Raw genomic sequence first — 18,051 nt, forward strand, 5'->3', positions numbered from 1 at the left:
CTGTGTAATAAATTGTTACAGGTGCCAACGCATACAAAGAAGCACAAGTAAACCACAGCCTTTCCTGGGCCTCCAAGGCCTGAAGCAGTGGGCTACTTCCTTAGCTTCTAGTTTCATTCTTATTATTTTGGGGGGTGAAAGCAACATGTAGGGTGCTTCCAAGGCTCCCAAGCACTGAGAGCTGGAACTTCAACTCCATCACTGGTTTGGCAGAAGTGGTAATGTCCCACTCTGTCTGGCCTTTTAACACCAATGGATGATTCTCATTCATTTGCAGTGAGAGTGGTTTAGGAAGCTCGCTTGTGTGCAGTCTCTCTCTCTCTCCCTCTCTCTCTCTCTCTCTCTCTCACACACACACACACACACACACACACAGACCTCCCAACCCTATGTGTGCTTTAACTCTCCAGGCCTGGGAGGACGAGAGAGCACTTGTCTCCCAAGGCAAGATGAAAGTGGATAGACAGTGGTCCACAACCAGACAGATAGAACTGCTCAGAAACACTCCAGCCACCTCTCACACACACTTCATCTATGACAATGTTTGGGATGGTGGGGCTGCACTTCAGTGTTCAAGGGACAGTAGCTGTCACCCTCTCAGTATACAGAGGGCCCGTCATTCCTAAAGATCTGTTGTTCAGGCTGGAACAGAAATACAAATTTAAAAGCCAGGAGGACAAGCTCCAAGATATTTTAAGTTTTTGTAGAATAAAGCTCGAACAGTATACTAATAAAATAAACACACTGATTATACAAGCCTATAGGCACGCAGGAAAAGACATCTCTCAGCGCTGTTCCTTTTCAAATGTGGATACTCAAGTCAACGATGTCAGGTTTAGTAGCTGAGTCGCAGATGATGCCACCAATGCCGACTGTCACAGGCAGTCCTGCAGGTGTGCTTGAGCAACACTCTTGTTCTGAATTATGCTCCACACAAATGTCCCTCTGTGCTCAAGTTGACATCTCCTGGCTGTGAGGCTGGACCCATGCTCACAGGCTCTGACAAGGTTGCCTCTCCCCATCTCAGGGCATTTACCATCAACAGCATCCTGTGTTACGTCTCAATATTAAAGTCGACAGGCCCAAGAGTCAGCTCCTATAGACATAGACTCTCCAGCCCCAGTCTAGTCCTAAGCCAGAGCCATTCAGCTCTGCCACTCCTAGACTTCTGACTCACAGAGCTTTAGTGGAAGTGTTTCCACATGCCCCTTTGCATATACAGATGTGGGTCATGATGGTACACCTCTAGTAGAATACGTACAGGTACTTACTGCAAAGCCCTTTACCTTTTAGCCTTTAATCCCAGCATTCAGAGGGCAAAACCAAGCTCCTCTCTGTGAGTTCAAGGCTAGTCTAGTCTACGTAATGAGTTACATGCCAGCAAGGTTATATAGTAAAACCCTGGTGAGGGGCTGGGGAGCCCTTCCATCTTTGCTGTATGTATGAAAATATTCATAAGCACGCACTGCAGGCAAGCTCAGGCTGCACAACATGAAGTGGGTCAGTTCAAGAGTTGCAAGGAGCTCTCTGGTGCAGCAGAAAGATATAGAGGAACTATGAAGGGGATAGAGTACTGGTCAGGCCTAGACATTAGCATATTTGAAGCCTTGGTACCTTAAAACATTCCTTGCTACCCTACCAAAGAAGACAGTCTGTGATTATAGAAGCAGATGCCTTCATTCACTATAAACATTTACGTGGTAAGGTACACATTTATGTAAAGTAGTACTCGATACATATGCGCTCATTGGCTTGGTTTACCCAAACCTCCAGTTTTCAAAGAGATGCTGACTTGCCAATTGCAACACCATCTTTTTTTTTTAAACCTATCTCTGCATATATTACACTGAAAACAGTGTATTGGAATTGCTGTTCACACCAAATGCTAGGAGTGCATTTCTAGACAGATAACACAATCAGCCTGTGTTGTATGTAATGATATGAATACATATGAAAAAGAACACACACAAAAAAAAGAGTTTGGGGTAAATCTAGGCCCATTATTTTCTTTAAAAATAAAACCTGCCTGTCCGTGACCTGGAGCTCACTTCCTTTATCTTACACACACCAGAGATTGTAAACTAACAATGAAAGCTAGCTACTCCCAAAGAAACAGTGTGTGTTAGAGATAAACTTGGGCCACACCCACAGTCAGGCTTGGTGCTTGTACAGAAGCTGGTATACATATGGGCTCTGCCTACCACTGGCCACACCTCACTGTAGAACTACGGCACTCACTACAGCTGTGTGGGAGGAGCTGGTCTCACCCACTTCCTAGATGCAGGGGACAGAAAGCAGACATCTACAGTTTCAGACCCCAGGCTGGAGATTTAGCTAGGGACTAGGTAGAGCCACCTCATAAAAACTGGGAAGTTGGAAGTGAACAGAGGCTTTCTCCATGTAGAGGTAGGTAGGTGTGTGTGTGTGTGTGTGTGTGTGTGTGTGTGTGTCAGGGGTGGAGACTTGACTTTGTTTCAATCAGGCTTATGAAGGTGTGGCTGACAAGTTAAAAGTGTATATATTAAATGTACACAATGGTAATGAGTTATATCAAATACATCACCTCACTTGCGTATGCTATAAAGACACTGGCTATCCCTCAGCAACTTCAAGCATCATTGACATCATGCAGTTGCTATGATGTATATTGTTTTTCCAGAATTTCTGTACCTTATAATTTAAACTGTATTGTCTCTGTCAACATCACCCCCATTTCCTGCAGTACTTGGTCCCCCACACCACCCCCTCCTCCCGTAAACAATGTTTCTAGTAGGTGGCTTTTCAATATTTAACATGCAAGTAAGATCATGCAGTATTTGGCTCTCTGTCTGGCTCATTTCACTTAGCACAGTGGCCTCCATATCTTCATCTTTGTTGCTGCAGATGACAAGTTCCCCTTCTGTGAGGCTGGGTCCCATTGCCTGCTATATTATTATGTACACATTTCTTCTCTATCAAAGCTGTAACCCCAGTGTTCAGGAAGCAGAAGGAGGGCCTACTACCTCTGTGGGGAAGCAGCCACTGGGAAGGGGTGAGAAGGCAAACCATTCTTAGATAGCCTACATAGAGAACTCTGCAATTGCTTTTAATTGAGTAGGTTAATATAATAACACAATAGTTGCCACATTGCATTGCATTTTAAGAGCTACTATTACAATTAGGCTTAATCATTTTCTTAAGAGCCAAAAAGCCCAGAAGGGATCCTGTCAGGTAAGGAATACAAGGACCCACTCTGGGGCTTGAGTCACAGATGGTTGTGAGCCGCCATGTGAGTGCTGCGAATCAAACCCGGGTCCTCTGGAAGGGCAGCCTGTGCTCCTACCTGCTGAGCCATCACCTCTTTAGCCCCACAAAGATCAAATCTTAATCTGGGTCAGCAGTTTATCAGCTGGGCTGCAGAGATGGCTCCATGATTTTGAGTACTTTGTGGCTCTTGCAGAAGACCTGGCTTGGATTCTCAGCACCCACATACATGATGGCTCACAACCATTCATAACTCCAGTTCCAAGGGATCTGATGCTCTCTTCTGACCTCCAAGGGTACCAGGCATACATATGGTACACATATATACATGCAGGCAAAACATTTATACACTTAAACAAATCCAAAATAAATTGATTTTTTTCTTTCTCATACATATATATATATATATATATATATAATCAGCCAAGACTGCTCTGAAAACCTAAGGACATGGGCAATAGTCACTAGCAGACAGGTGTTTGGATTTGTTTCTGCTTATAGCTCCACTGGGATGCTGAAATGGTCAGTCTACAATAGATAATTATGGTTAGGCTATTTTTACAATTGCTGTTTAGTTGGGATACTGTTATTTTTGTTTCCTTGCTAAGACAGGGTCTCACTATGTAGCCCCAACTGGCTCAGAACTTGATTTGTTGACCAGGCTGGCATTGAACTCACTGAGACTCATTGTGCTGGGATCAAAGGCGTATGACACCACACCCAGAACAATGTTACTTTTAAAACTCCTTGAAGGGGGAAAATCTTTTCAAATCAACAGGCAGAAGCTCATCTTAAATGACAACTATTCTTTTTTTTTTTTGTAAAGATTTATTTATTTATTATATATGAGTACACTGTAGCTGTCTTCAGACACACCAAAAGAGGGCATCAGATCCCATTACAGATGATTGTGAGCTACCATGTGGTTGCTTGGAATCGAACTCATGACCTCTGGAAGAGCAGTCAGTGCTCTTAACCACTGAGCCATCTCTCCAGCCCGACAACTATTCTAATACTCCTTTCTTTAAAGAAATGTGCTGGCCAGGGGTGGCGGGGATCACCAATACTGAAGACAAGTATGATTTAATGCCAACAGCAAACATACAAGAGTGAGGTGACTGTACCAGGTGTCACACACCTGTAATTCCAGGTGTCACATACCTGTAATTCCAGCACTTGGCTAAGAAAGAGTTGGGGCAAATCATCTCTACCACTCAATCATGGCCTTTTGTGAAGATCTGTTCTCTCTTATCAAAGACTCAACACAAAGATACCTTGTAAACGAGACAAACAAAAAGACGGTGTAAAATGTAATTACAGCTCTACACACCAGACCAGGTGCACACAGTACTGGATTATCTTCAAATGATGCCATCCGCAACGACACTCTTCCAGTTTCTGAAATGCCATTTTCTTTAATGCAAAGAAGTGGTGTAACAGTCAACGGGCATCTCATTGTGTTTTGTTTCCTTCCTAAGAGGCCTTGTGGGTTGGGCAGGTATCAAAGAATGCCAAAGGAACACTTCAGTAAGCGGATGTGTCCCGAGAAATCTGACACCACCTGGTCTGGTACTGCATTTGCCAGGAAGACATTGCCTTCCTTCCATGTACATGTGGGTCAGAGCTCCACTCACTAGCACTCCCCACACTGTGCAAATAAACACAGGAGACAGCATGTGCTCTTACAGACATGTGCTCTTCATGAGGAAAATTCAGAAAGGTATCCATATAGAAGAACACCTGGACAAGCATAGGTCCTGGTTTTCTAATATGTTCCACGTACAGAAAGCCAACTTTCATGTCCAGAAGTAACACAGTTACCCTGTATTCCATAGTTGAAAGCAGCAAACACCACTCCCCTGAGAACTGGCCTCTCTGCAAGCCAGGGCCTGATGCATCATCTCTTTGACACAGTACAAGCTGTGGCCTCTCTCAGCTGGGAAGTCTTGGCTCTGTGACATACATCCTGATTACCCTGACGACTTACGGTGGCCTGAAATAAAAGGAGCTGGCGCCAACAATCAGAAGTCCTGGGAATCCCGAAACTAGGATGCTCAGCCCTGCAGCTCTAGCGTCTCTCCTGTTCATGCCCAAAGGCCCTAAAAGCAGCACTGTCTTTCCGAGAGTAGTAAAGAACTCACTATATCTTCTTGTGACCATAAGTGTATGGCGCTTTGAATGTGAATGGCTCCACAAACTTATAGGTTTAAATGTCTGATCCCCAGTTAACAGAACTGTTTGGGAAGGACTAGGAGGTGTGGGCTTGTTGGAGGAAGTGTATCACCCTGGGGGTGGGACTTTGAGGCTTTAAAAGCCCACATCAGCCTAGTATCACACTCCGCCTGCAACTTGTGAATGAGATGTGAGCTCTCAGCTACTGCTTCAATGCTGTGCCTGCCTATCTCCTACCATGACGATAGTGAACTCATGCTCTGACACTATAAGCAAGCCCCCAATTAAATTCTTTATTTTGTAAGTTGCCTTGGTCTGTGTCTCTTCACAATAAAATAGATGACAACATGCTTTCCTATTCCGTTCTTCCATTAATGCCTTTATGCCCTCTGCCCCAATTACGTGGCAGTGAGAATGTTCGAAAGTTCAGTGGCTTACAGAAGAAAGCAATTGGTAGCACAGCTAGCGTTTTCTCTGTTCCAGTCACTACTCATTATTTAATCACACACATATACTCTGTTTTTTTAATGTAGGTCTGCATGGTGTAACTTTTTTCAGGCAGAAATATCTTTGAAACCTTGGTTATAGCCACACCTGCAGGACACACCAGGACATGTTGCTACTGTGGGCATTAGGAAGCCCCTGGTTTCCATCCCTGAGAAGAGAGGAAGAAGGAAAGAGGACCAAAAATGACCCCTAAGCCTCTCCCTTAAAGGGGTTGGGTGCTCTAGAGCCCAACCCTGAGCTGCTCCTCGAGGAACCAGCAACGTGGCAGGAGCCTCACCTTCCTTCCTCTGGAAACATGGAAAACGTCCCTGAAGCACGGGATGACCAGCATCGATGGGAAGAGGGAGGAGCCATCACATGCTCGGTGATAAGCAACTCCCTGAGCCAGAATTCATGGCTGAGAAGTGGTGGGATGCAGGAGACGGGGAGCACACTACTCCCTTTGCCTCTGAGACTCCCCATCACAGGGCTCTAGGGTGGTGTCAGGCACTGCAGTGGGCACCACTGTAGCCTGCAGGGAATCTGTCTTCCTCTTGGATGAACCTGATACCAAAGGGAAGGCCTCGCTCCCTTCAAGGCTATAGAACCTTTAGGAAGTGGACCCTTGCTCCACTTGATGGCCATACTCCACTTCCAGGTCGCCTGCTGTCTGAGGTAGGGTTTCTGTGAGGAGACACCATGACCATGGCGTTGCTTATAAATGGTAACATTTAATTGGAGGCTGGCTTACAGTTCAGAGATTTCATCCTGTCATCCTCTCAAGAAGCAAGTTGGTAGACACGGTGCTGGAGAAGCAGCTGAAAAGTTCCCCACCTGAACCTGTAAGCCGCAGGACACTGACACTGGGCCTGGCTTGAGCATCTGAAATCTCAAACCCTGCCACGTGTGACACACGCCCTCCAAAAGGGGCACATCTCCAAATAGGGCTACTCCCTGTGAGCCTGTGGGGGCCATTTCCACACACATGTTCCAGTCCATGCTGACAGTTGCAGCTCTCATCTCTCAGCCTCCTGAGTATTTGTTACTTTTTTTGCCCCTGAGATAAAATACCGTGACCAAGGCAACTTATAGAAGGAAGAGTTTATTTGGGCTTATATATAAGTTCCAGAGGGAAGTCCAAAATGGTGGCAGAGTCATAATAGCAGGCCTTCTAAATTAGAAGTAATTTTTTGGTTTGGTTTTTAAACACTCTAATGATCACTGAAGGCAAATTTTCCAGCTAATAAGAGGGGTGGGGGGGTGGGGGGAAGAAACCCACCTAAAATCTCTTTTATATCAAAAGGAATGTAGGACCTTGAAAACTCATCCGAGGCAGGGAGTATAACGGGAGAGAGGCAGTACATCCTAAATTCTCCATATGTGAACACTTGACCAAACGATAAACCCCAGCCTCTGCTGGGACAAACGTCTTATCTGCATGCATCATAAACTTTCCAAAACTGAAACTTAGTACACATTTGTTTGCTGTCACTTGGACAAACGATAGGATTTCAAACTCCCCAGGGCAAGTTCCAGAAAGAGGAAGGGAAAGACACATGCCACCCATCCTGTCACACCGTGGTTGGCTCTGGCTACACAGTAACATCAGCCAGTGTCCTGCCGACTGGCTGTCCACAGGGCCCAGCTCTGATTCTCTTTAGCTCCTCACAGCCCTGAATAAGCTCAGCAGGCTATCGTACAGATGACTCCACAAGTCCTGCAGAAGGTACCGTCATTCATTCAGATAACATCACAAATGAAACTGCTTAGTACAGACAGGTGGGTAGACAGAAGGGAGGGAGGGAAAGAGTGGAGAGGGAAGGGAGGAGGCACTTAAGGGTTGTCAATCCCTCTCTTTAGTGTTCCTAAGGCTAGAGAAATGCAACTCTACCCTTTTCATTTTATACCTGAGAAAGGGGCTTTGTAAGATGTCTAAAAGGCCTAGGTGGCCACTGCTGTCTCCTGACATCCTCCCATCCTTACTGAGGGCCTGGAAATACACACAAGCACACACACTGGACCAGAGTTGGTGCCAGTTCTAACCCCAGCTCCATAACTGCTAGAACACGGTGACTTATGACACTCTGTAGCTCCGGGAGCTTTAGCACCCTCTCCCAGCCTCTGTGGTCACCAGGCAAGCACACGGTGTACAAACATACATGCAGGCAAAACACCCAAACATATAAAGTCAAACAAAAATTTTAAAATGAAGGAAAAGAGATGGGGGATGTGCCACAGGAGTGTGGGAACACGGACACAGAGGTACCAACAGAGGCAGAGACTAGAGTGACGTGGCCTCAAGCCAACAAACATGTGTGGCTACTACAAACTGAAGAGGTGAGGGCCAGAACTCCCCCACCCCCTTCTGGTGTGTCTGAAGACAGCTACAGTGTACTCATATAAATAAAATAAATAAATAAGAAACACAACCCAGTTAGGTTCCACAGTACACTCATCCCAGCTCACTACAGAACACAGATGGTCTTCTTCCTCCACAGGGGAGAATTCTCTAGAATCTGAACGTGTGAATCTCTGAAAGAGGCATGTGCTGGTACCTCGTTGAGGAGTATGCATTACTCCCCGGGGTTTAAAGGTCTTCCCTTCGATTCACAGGAATGACTAAACATAGCAACCTTCCAAAGAAATGAGCAGGAAAAGCCAACAGGAAGTACACATCGCAGAATTGTATTCAGTGAATAATGACAGTGTCCCTGCAGGGAAGATCTCTTCAGGGACCAATATCAGGACACATTTATACCGTCTCTGTATACACAAAAGACTTCAGCCATGTGGGAAATTAAAAAAAAAAAAAAGGTATGTGTTCTTTACTTGGTGATCTGATGCTCAGAGCCGTTACCTAAGAGGCAGGAACAATGGACTGTCACGTGATCCTTTATAAACAAGCTGTTAGTCACACCAGCACCAAGGCACGGCGTCATGCATGACAGCTCTGTGGAGGCCGCGCTCCTGCTACTCCCTCACACACTCTGTGCACAGGCTACATAGCTCAGCCACCCCTCCCTACCAGCGCTGTGTCTCCAGGGCCATGCCTTCACTCCAGAGATGCCCCCTGTAAGGAATTATTCTGGCTTCCTTCAGTGGTGGACTGTAATGTGGAATGAATGTAAGCCAGACAAACCCTTTCCTCCCCAACTTGCTTTTTGGTCATGGTGTTTTATCTCAGCAAGAGAAACCCTGAGACAAGTTGGTACCGGCATAGTGGGAGTGGGGTATTGCTGTGACAGACCTGGCCATGTTTTGGGGAGGCTTGTGGGAGGACACTGGAACTTGGGGCTAGAGAACCACTGGGTGTTGAGAGCTCGGTGAGCTGCTGTAGGAGCCTGGAAGCTAAGAATGCTGAGAGAGAGCAGTGAGGGCGGAGGCCTGGCTTGAAGAAGTGTCAGAGGGAAGCAAAGATTTCTGTGTGAAGTTCTGGCTAGCTGAAGAATCAGCTATGGTTAACAAGATACCAGAACTGCTAAAGTTAAACCTTTGCTTTGCTGGGATACTCAATGCTGGTCCACTAGAGCTGAGAAATTATTGGTGATTAAGAGGAGAGCAGCATCACTGAGGTGACATCTTCTGAGAAGTGTTTCTTCAGAGGCAGCACACAGAAGCTGTGTACCAGAGGCAGCCAAGGTTGTATGCACCTCACACTCACAGCCAAACCTGATAGTGTGAGCCTCACCCAGGTGGAACTGGTTTTGAAGGAATGAGAGGGTCATGGAGAGCAGCTGATACTTGGCACTGTGAGAGGCCAGGAGAGGCCACTGGGGAAGGTCGAAGGTCCAGGATTAAAGGAGTCATTCAGAGAAGTTGAGGCTTGGTACTATGAGAGGCTATTGGTGAAAGTGCAGGCCAACTGCGGAAAACCCCAGCATTTTGGAGATGCCAGTGCTATGGGATAACTATGAGAGAACAGCAGCAGTGGTGGAGTGGAGCCTGCCTGAGCTGAGAAGATGAGCTGTGTGTGCTGCAGAGGGTGGAGCCAGATAAGCGACCCAAGCCCCTTGGGAGGAGCCCAGACACTGGACAGTCCATTAGCTACACTGCTGGGTATAACGTCTTGTTGTTTGACTTTGTTCAGATTGTGACCGTGCCCTAGTTCTTCCAACTTGAAGTAAGAAATTTATTTTTGATTTTACAGTTACGAGACTTTTAACTTTTAAAAAAAAATTGGGGTGAGGGTTTACAGAGAATTTGGATTTTAAAAGAGTGTATATTTTTATAAAGACAACTTGTAAAAAGCATTTGAATTTGGAAGGCTGTGGGACTTTTTAAGTTCGTAAACCATAGTCACCCGAAAGGAGAGCGTCTCAATGGGGGAAGGCAAGAACAGGTTCCTGCTGGTTGTCTGACGTGCAGCAAAGCACAGAAATGAAAGCAAATACATGAAAATGTAATTTTAAAAAAATTAAAGATATTTGGGGCCAACTGTGCTAAGTTCCATCACCCTCCCGTGTGCATGCCCTCCCTGCCCATGGAGGACCGGGCTGTATAGATTTCCAAGGTTCTGCATGAGAAATTAGCCCAAATTCAGTGGCTTACATCAACAGAAATTTCTTCTCTCCCATTCTGGAGTGCAGAACTCTGAAAGCAAGATGTCAGCAGGCCCTGCTCCCACTCCATGCTAAGAGTACCCCAGCACTCTTCAACCTGCAGGGCCAGCATTCCTAGCCACATGGCTTCCACTTCTACAACATGTGTCAAAGCCCCCACCCCCACCACCGCCTCTTTTTAGAGGACACTTTTCATGGGATTTAGTGTTCACACAATCCAGACCACATCCTCATTCCATGATCCTTACCTGAATAACATATACAAAGTCCCTTCCCACAGATGAAGGAGCGAGGCTTGTTGGTTAGACACAGACATCTGTGGAGAACAGCAGGCAAATGAAATCTGTCCCAAGAAGCCCACCTGGCCTTGTGTTCTGAACTCCAGCAGCTGGCTTCTGTCTGCTCACAGGCACAATATGCACTGCAAGGCTGAGCTCCTTGTACCTTCTTAGGGTCTGATCTCTAGGCTGCCACCTCCCCCTCGAGCCAGCACTCTGTGTCACAATGGTCTTTGGTGCCCGTCTTCCCCACTGTCACCTGAGCACGGCAAAAGCAAGATCTGCTCTTATCCATCTGTACACCCAGCCTGAACACACACATATAGATAATAAGGGGCGCAATGTCAGATGTTTGTCGGATAAAATGCGGATTGATCTGTAGCACGCACAGGAACCATACGGCATATTCTGCTGACAGAGAACACTCTGGAAGACCACATACCAGGGAGATGCAAAATAACAAACTCCTGAGGGTAACATTTTAGGCACAGGTGATGCAGTAAGCAGTCTAACTTAAACCTCTCTGGGTCCTTCAGGACTCACAGAGTGGGAAAGTCAGACAGACACTCACTGTCTATAGCAGTATCAATCATAAGCAAATGGCTTCCTGAATGGCACTCCCTTCTGCTCCGTGGAGAGCAAAGACAAAGGCTTTATTCAGGGGCATTCAGACTGAATTACCATCTTCACTTAAACCCTCCTCTTAGACAGAGCTGTCAGCTGCAGCAGCCAGCCCAGAGAAGGACTAATGTTCTACAGCAAAGTTGTTCGAATACCCAGACAGCTAACCCAAGGGGCTTAGCGCTGTTTCAGCACTGTTCAGCTCCAAAGCACTCAAACCTCTCTAGAGGTGTGCGCTGAGCATGTACAGTCTGCTCTGGACCCAGCACGGGGGAGAAGGCAATATGCCCCATGGTGAAAGGGAAGGGCTACAGGTCCCCGGCAGGCCTATCAGCCAACCCACCGTCGCAAGTAGAGTAGGCGCCATCCAAGCTGTGGGTAGTGGATCACTTGTAAGCCATTGAAATAAGCTAATAGGTAACACACAGCATTTTCAAGAATGGAATGGTGAAACAGAACACACCAGCATTGCTCTGCACACTGGAAAACATCCGTTTACTTTGTGTCAACACATGTATATATATAATGCTCCCACTGTGTAAAAGCTATTTCTCACAGTGGATCATGGGCAACTTGGAAAGCCAGTGTTCTTGAGAAAACTCAAGTATTCAATTCAAACATAATAAGAAGATAGCAGCCGGGTGTGGTGGCGCACACCTTTAATCCCAGCACTTGGGAGGCAGAGGCAAGCAGATTTCTGAGTTCAAGGTCAGCCTGGTCTATAAAGTGAGTTCCAGGACAGCCAGGGCTACACAGAGAAACCCTGTCTTGGAAAAAAAAAAAAAAAAGAATATAGCAACTATTTTTTTTCATTGCAGAATGTCAGTGATTATCCAAAGTACCTTGGACAGTGCCTGAAAACCATGCCAGTCTCTCCAAATGTGTTGTGTCTCTGGAGCCCTGTTTTGTATTTTCAAAGACATGAAAACTGTTTTTGATGAGAACCCAACAGACTGCAGACTGGACATCTTCTGAATCATCTACCTGAGTCTCTCATGGATACTCATGGTTTGGGCTGGTTTTGGTTTGGTTTGGGTTGGTTTGGGTTGGGTTTGAATGTCCATGACTGTCAAAAGCAGATGGACAGGCCGTCCACCAAGAACAAAACATAAGATGGCCTCTTGTGCCATCACTGCACTAGACACGGCTGAAGGTCACACTGGGTCACACATGGGGTGCAGACTGTTCTCAGCCAATAGTATCCTGGGTGAGAATTGCTGCACAGCAAGCAGCATAAGGCCTCTTGTGGACCCTGCCTGTGTGCACCGACCCGAGCAAATTCACCCCAGCAAATGTAAAAGTGAATGTAAAAAAGGGTTATTTTCACACCTCACAAAACAAAGGGGCCAGCTTCCATTTTACTATTTATTTAATTTCACACCATTTTCCTGTCACATGTTACTGAAGAATTTTTTTTTCCTTTCATATGTCTAGAAATTAAACTGAGCCAGGCAGGTGGCACACACCTTTAATCCCAGCACTTGGGAGGCAGAGACAGAGGTAGAAGGACCCCTGTGAGTTTGAGGCCAGTCTGGACTACATAGTTTCAGGATAGCCAAGGCTACATAGCTATATACCTTGTATGAAGAGAGAGAGAGAGGGGGAGAGGGAGAGGGAGAGGGAGAGAGAGAGAGCGAGAGAGCAGATAGACAGACAGACAGACGGACAGACAGACAGACAGACAGAGACACAGACAGAAGTTAAACTGGGTTGGAGAAAGAGCACAGGCAGTCCAGCTGGATCAGATCCTTACAAAGACCACTCTTGGGCAGCAGGGAGGAGCTCCAGTGTTGAGAAAAAGTCTGGCCCATGGGCCATCTTTGCTTTTTAACTCAAAAGCATTATATATATATATATGATGTTTTGTAGCTAATCCGTTTCCTCAAGTATGTTTCCCCCAGAACATTAAATGGATTTATACCTCCAGTGTTTGAAAAGGGGAGATCCCCAGCACATAAAATGGCAGAAGGAAGCCAAATGAATTTTCCTGTTGCAGAGACTAGCTTCTCTATGGAAATGAGGCAAATTCTGACTTCTACATACTCTATACCACACACACACACACACACACACACACACACACACACACACCATACTTAATTTAATTTAAAACAAAACACTGATACCATTGGTGTTAGCATTCCACTCAATTTACAGGAGACACAAAGCCATTAAATAATATGCCCAATTAGTAAGTGACAGAGCTGGTGATATGAGGATGGGAGCCTGAAGATAAAGCTGCCCTTTGTCCACAATAGAGTCCAGGCCCTCAGGGAGACTGCAGCCACAATAAATCCACCCCTTCCCTTCTCCAACGTGAGGCCATGAAGGGAACTGCCGTGGCCCCGAGTGTGCTGGCTTCGCATCACCTCTGTGGCTCCACTCTCAACAGCACTGTGATGGGTATCCAGTGCCGGATGCAGATGCCACACTCAGTGGCTTTTGTGGTTTTGGATACCTGCCATGTACCACTGAGAACTGGAGAGAAGCAGAGCGGGAATAGGCTGAGCAGCACCCTCCGGGGTGCCTAGCATCTAGTGTCCACATGCATTAGGTGCCTACACACTAGAACAACCTCAAATGTCCCCTTATGTTTTTATTGTGGTCCAGTTGAAACCCACTGGGCCAGTCTATCACTACAGCCCAGAGTCAGTTGTGTAGGCCACCTAAGTAGCAACTGAGTCTATGTCTCAGGTTAGTTTTCTTTCCACCATACCAAACTCCCCAAATTATGTTCATGGGAGCCAAAGGCGCTTGAAAATTAAAAATAGACTGCACAGTTAATAACAGGCTTTACGTCTTGAGCCTTGCCCTAGTCTCATGATGGATATTCTGGTATGTAAGCACAGAATTGTATTACTATAATTATTCTAAAAGAGTAAAATAGTGTCAGAATATTCAAAGTTTAAAGATGCAGTATGCACTGAATTCCTACTGTGAGCCCTGTGTGTGTGTCCGCAAAGTAGGAGGAGGGAGAAGGAAAGAAGGAGGAGGGGATGTTTTCTTAACAAAACTCTTCCTTTTAAAGAACCATCATTTCTATAATGAGCCCAAGCAATGGCTCTGTATGAGATTCTTTTATCAATAGCTTTGACTTCAAAGTGTCCCCTTCTTTTTCTCTGAGACAGGTCTTGCTATGTAGCCTAGGTGAGCCTCAAGCCCCGACCCCCTGCCTTGGCCTCCTGACTGCTGGAATTGCAGACTACCACACCCAGAGCTCAAAATCTTCTTTTAAGTCAAAATCCCATGGGGCTGGGGGTACAGCTCCATGATTAAGAACCTGCCTGCTATGCACCAGGTATAGATTTGGTCCCCAGAACAACAGAATAAATAATAAATAATAAAATTCTCTCAGCATAGTACTTGGCATTCTGAATATGAAATCTAAAGGTGTATTTTAAATAATATCCCTCTAGTTCTTAAAGGACCCGCTACACCATCAGTCCCAACGTCCCATTCCAAATGATAAAAGCACCAAATATTTTATAGCTCCTGTCTGTGTCAAATTTCAGATCAGCATTGCATCAATTCATCCACATGTAGAGAGAAAATTTCTTTTTAAATTTCAGTGTCTCCGTGGGCTGGGGAGACAGTCAGGGGCTGTGTGTGCCTGCCACACAGGCATGAGTCCCCAAGTCCAGATTCTCAGCACTTACATCAAAAGTGGGGCACAGCAGCACCCCTGTAATCCTACTGCTGAGGAAGGTCCCTCCCTCGGGTATCGGGACAGCTAAGCTGGCGGATCTGGTGAGTGCCAGGCTAAGTGAGTGAACCTCTAAGAGATACAGTGCTGCAGAGGGGCTTCAGCAGTTAAGAATACTGCCTACCTTTCCACAAGACTGGAACTCAACTCTCAGTGCCTACATGGCCGCTCGCAACTGTCTGTAACTCAAGATCCAAGGGATCCAATGTCTTCTTATGGCCTCCGAGGGCACCAGACACACATGGCATACCCATACATGTTAAACTAAACTCAATTAAATTAAAAATAACAAAGGAAAATACCTGCCCTCAACCTTTGACCTCTGTGCGCCTGTGTGTGTGTGCATGCGCGCACGCACACATATGTCACAGTTTTTCTCAGCTACTAGTTTCCTTGTGATCTATTTACACTTTGTAAACAGTATATGATTTTTCCCTTCACTTCTCTGACTTTCTGACACAATGACAGTCTTTTAGGAGTTTAGCAAAGTACACAACTTATCTATCACTAGTGCATACTCTAGAGTGCTAGAAACTGGGAGAGAGGGGACACAGTCAGGAGAGCAGCCAAGGACAGAAAGCCTGATGCAAGCTGAGCTTGGTGGCATGGGCCTGCAATCCCAGTGCGCAGGAGGCTGAGACAGGAGCACCTCTAGTTTGAGGCAGCCTGGGCTGTACTGTGAGGCCCTGTGAGGAGGAACAGGGTCCCCAAGAAGAGGGGGAGCTAGGCAGGGTCTGCTGTCTGTGCCCAGCATAGCCCCAGGCAGAACCAATCCCCCCTCCCTCCCTCCCCCACAAAAAGAAACAACACAGTCATTATTAGAAATTTCAGGTTGGTGTCAAGAGTACCTTTAACCTAGCTTCCACCCTTGCTCATTTGCTAAACATATATGCAAATGTGTTTCTCTTATTGCATTAAATCAAATTAATAATTACCTACTAGTTCTCATTTTCACTTCAAACCCTGTCAAGAGTCTCTGTCCACATCCAGGAAAGGCACTCCCAAGACGCAGTTCTAATCACACAGGCTGGCCGAACCTTCCGTCCAGTCTCAGACCACAATGGATTCACAATGGAGGGTTCTTCCCGACCTCGCTAGCCTCTGCGGGAACAAGGGACAGCCGAGCACAAAGGCACTACAGCAGTCCTCCAGCCTGCTTTGTGTGCCCTAGCAGCAGTCTGTCTACAGATATAGGAGAGGGCTGAGGGCTCTGCCATTTACATGTCAATACGCAAACCAGAGCCTGCTGTTCCACCACCCTGTCTGGCATCCCAGTCCAGGGTTTTGTTCCCCCTTATCCAAGGAGCCTTCAGCCAGCGGCTGCCAACAAGCATTTGGCAAATCCCCCACAGCGACCAACCGACCAACCGGCAGGCTTTTCCAACTGTCCTGGAAGCCACACTGGAGAGTTGAGCACTTGAGATAAAAATCAGGAATATACTCAATTCCAAGGGTCGTCTGGTGGGGGGGGGGGGGAGGGACAAAAAAGATTTCAGAGGACTGGCCTCACTTAGTCAAGTTTGTTTCTAAGTAGCCATGAGACATCAATGTAGTACAAAAGTGTCAAAAGCAAAGGAATCAATGTAAGTATTTTACACGTTGTCAGAAGTGCCTCTTTGTGAACAAGTAGGCGGGGACAGAAAAGAATACACGGCCTGGGTGCTGCTCTCATGGAGGAGTGGTACCAAGAAGGGAAAACCCTAAGAGTATTGTCCTGTCAGGGAGAAATGATTTGAACCCGTGGGGAGGGGAGCACGCCCTCGATCCTTTAAGGATGCAAAGGCAGATTTATTCAGGGGCTGAAGCCAGCAGAAGAAAGGGCTGGAGACTGTGTGGGGGCAGCACCGGCACAAGCAGCAGAGATGTCCTAAGCAGTGGGTGAGGGGCTTTCCTGCAGGGCTGGTGTCCGGGCGTGAATAGCATTTGGTAACCCTACCTCTGAGCCACAAAAGCCTTGTCTTCCTCATATTCAACACTGACCTCTTAAATTCACCTTAGGGGAGGCAGCCTATGGACATGAATAAAAAGCTTGCTTTAAGCCGGGCGTGGTGGCCTTTAATCCCAGCACTTGGGAGGCAGAGGCAGGCGGATTTCTGAGTTCAAGGCCAGCCTGGTCTATAGAGTGAGTTCCAGGACAGCCAGAGCTATACAGAGAAACCCTGTCTCGAAAAAATAAATAAATAAATAAATAAAATAAGAAAGCTTACTTTAATTAATTTGGTTGTGATGATTTGGGTCAGTAGTCTTTCTCCTCCCATCTTTGGGATTAATAGAGAATTTACCTTCAAAGTGTTTGGTAGTCAACTGGGCTTCAACAGGTCTGTCACCTGCTGGTCTAGACCTGGGAAGGAGAGACAGAAGGGAGTCTCTGAATGGGGCCTGGATGGGCACTGTTTCCATCCTGGGATTGGCGATAGCAAAGATCTTTCCCTCCCAGCAAAGAGTGTCTTGACCTATGCAGCGAAAGATGAAGAACTGTCTGGGCCTACACGGTCCCTAGAACTATTCTGGGTACAAAGCTAGCTTGGATTGATTTCACTAAACTTCATCAGGGAGCAAGCTTAGCGCTCAAACTACCACAGTAAGTTTAAGCAGACACACTCACTCTACAAACAATCCCTAGGATACTATAGAAGAGCTGTCAACAGGAAATCATATAAAACCTGGATAAAGTTGTCCTCTAAATATAGCACATATTCTCAGCTGCTCTCTGTGGGAGAGCCCCTCTTCCTGAGCAGTGACCAGCAGGGCTCAGCACTAATCATGCGTTGTTGTTACTGTCTGAGACAGTCCTTCTATATAGTGCTGATTGTCCTGGAACTCCCTATGTAGACCAGGCTGGCCTCAAACTCACAGAGATCCACTTGTCTCTGCCTCCCCCAGTGCTGGGATTAAAGGTCTGCACCACCACACCCAACTAATCAGGCTTTTTGACATTTGGTTTTATATTTGAGGACTTTATTAGTAGGAGAAAAATCTTGTTTTTTCT

At 46.3% G+C, this 18,051-nt stretch overlaps 1 protein-coding gene across 6 annotated transcripts in view; it reads right to left on the reverse strand.

The window, feature by feature from the left end:
• Positions 1-18,051, reverse strand: part of Ankrd6 (ankyrin repeat domain 6) — a 146,859-nt gene that overhangs the window by 103,273 nt on the left and 25,535 nt on the right. Inside the window, exon 1 of one of the 6 annotated variants that reach the window (XM_011249921.3) lies at positions 16,002-16,368. The exons of 2 other annotated variants lie outside the window; for them this stretch is intronic. The gene's annotated coding sequence lies outside the window, so the exon portion shown is untranslated. Of the gene's footprint in view, positions 1-15,997; positions 16,369-18,051 lie in introns of those variants that run through there. 3 more of the 6 variants (XM_011249920.3, NM_001012450.1, NM_080471.3) reach the window with 3 other exon arrangements.

This window comes from Mus musculus, chromosome 4 (genome assembly GCF_000001635.26).
Source record: "Mus musculus strain C57BL/6J chromosome 4, GRCm38.p6 C57BL/6J".
In the NCBI taxonomy this organism is placed as follows: Eukaryota; Metazoa; Chordata; class Mammalia; order Rodentia; family Muridae; genus Mus; species Mus musculus.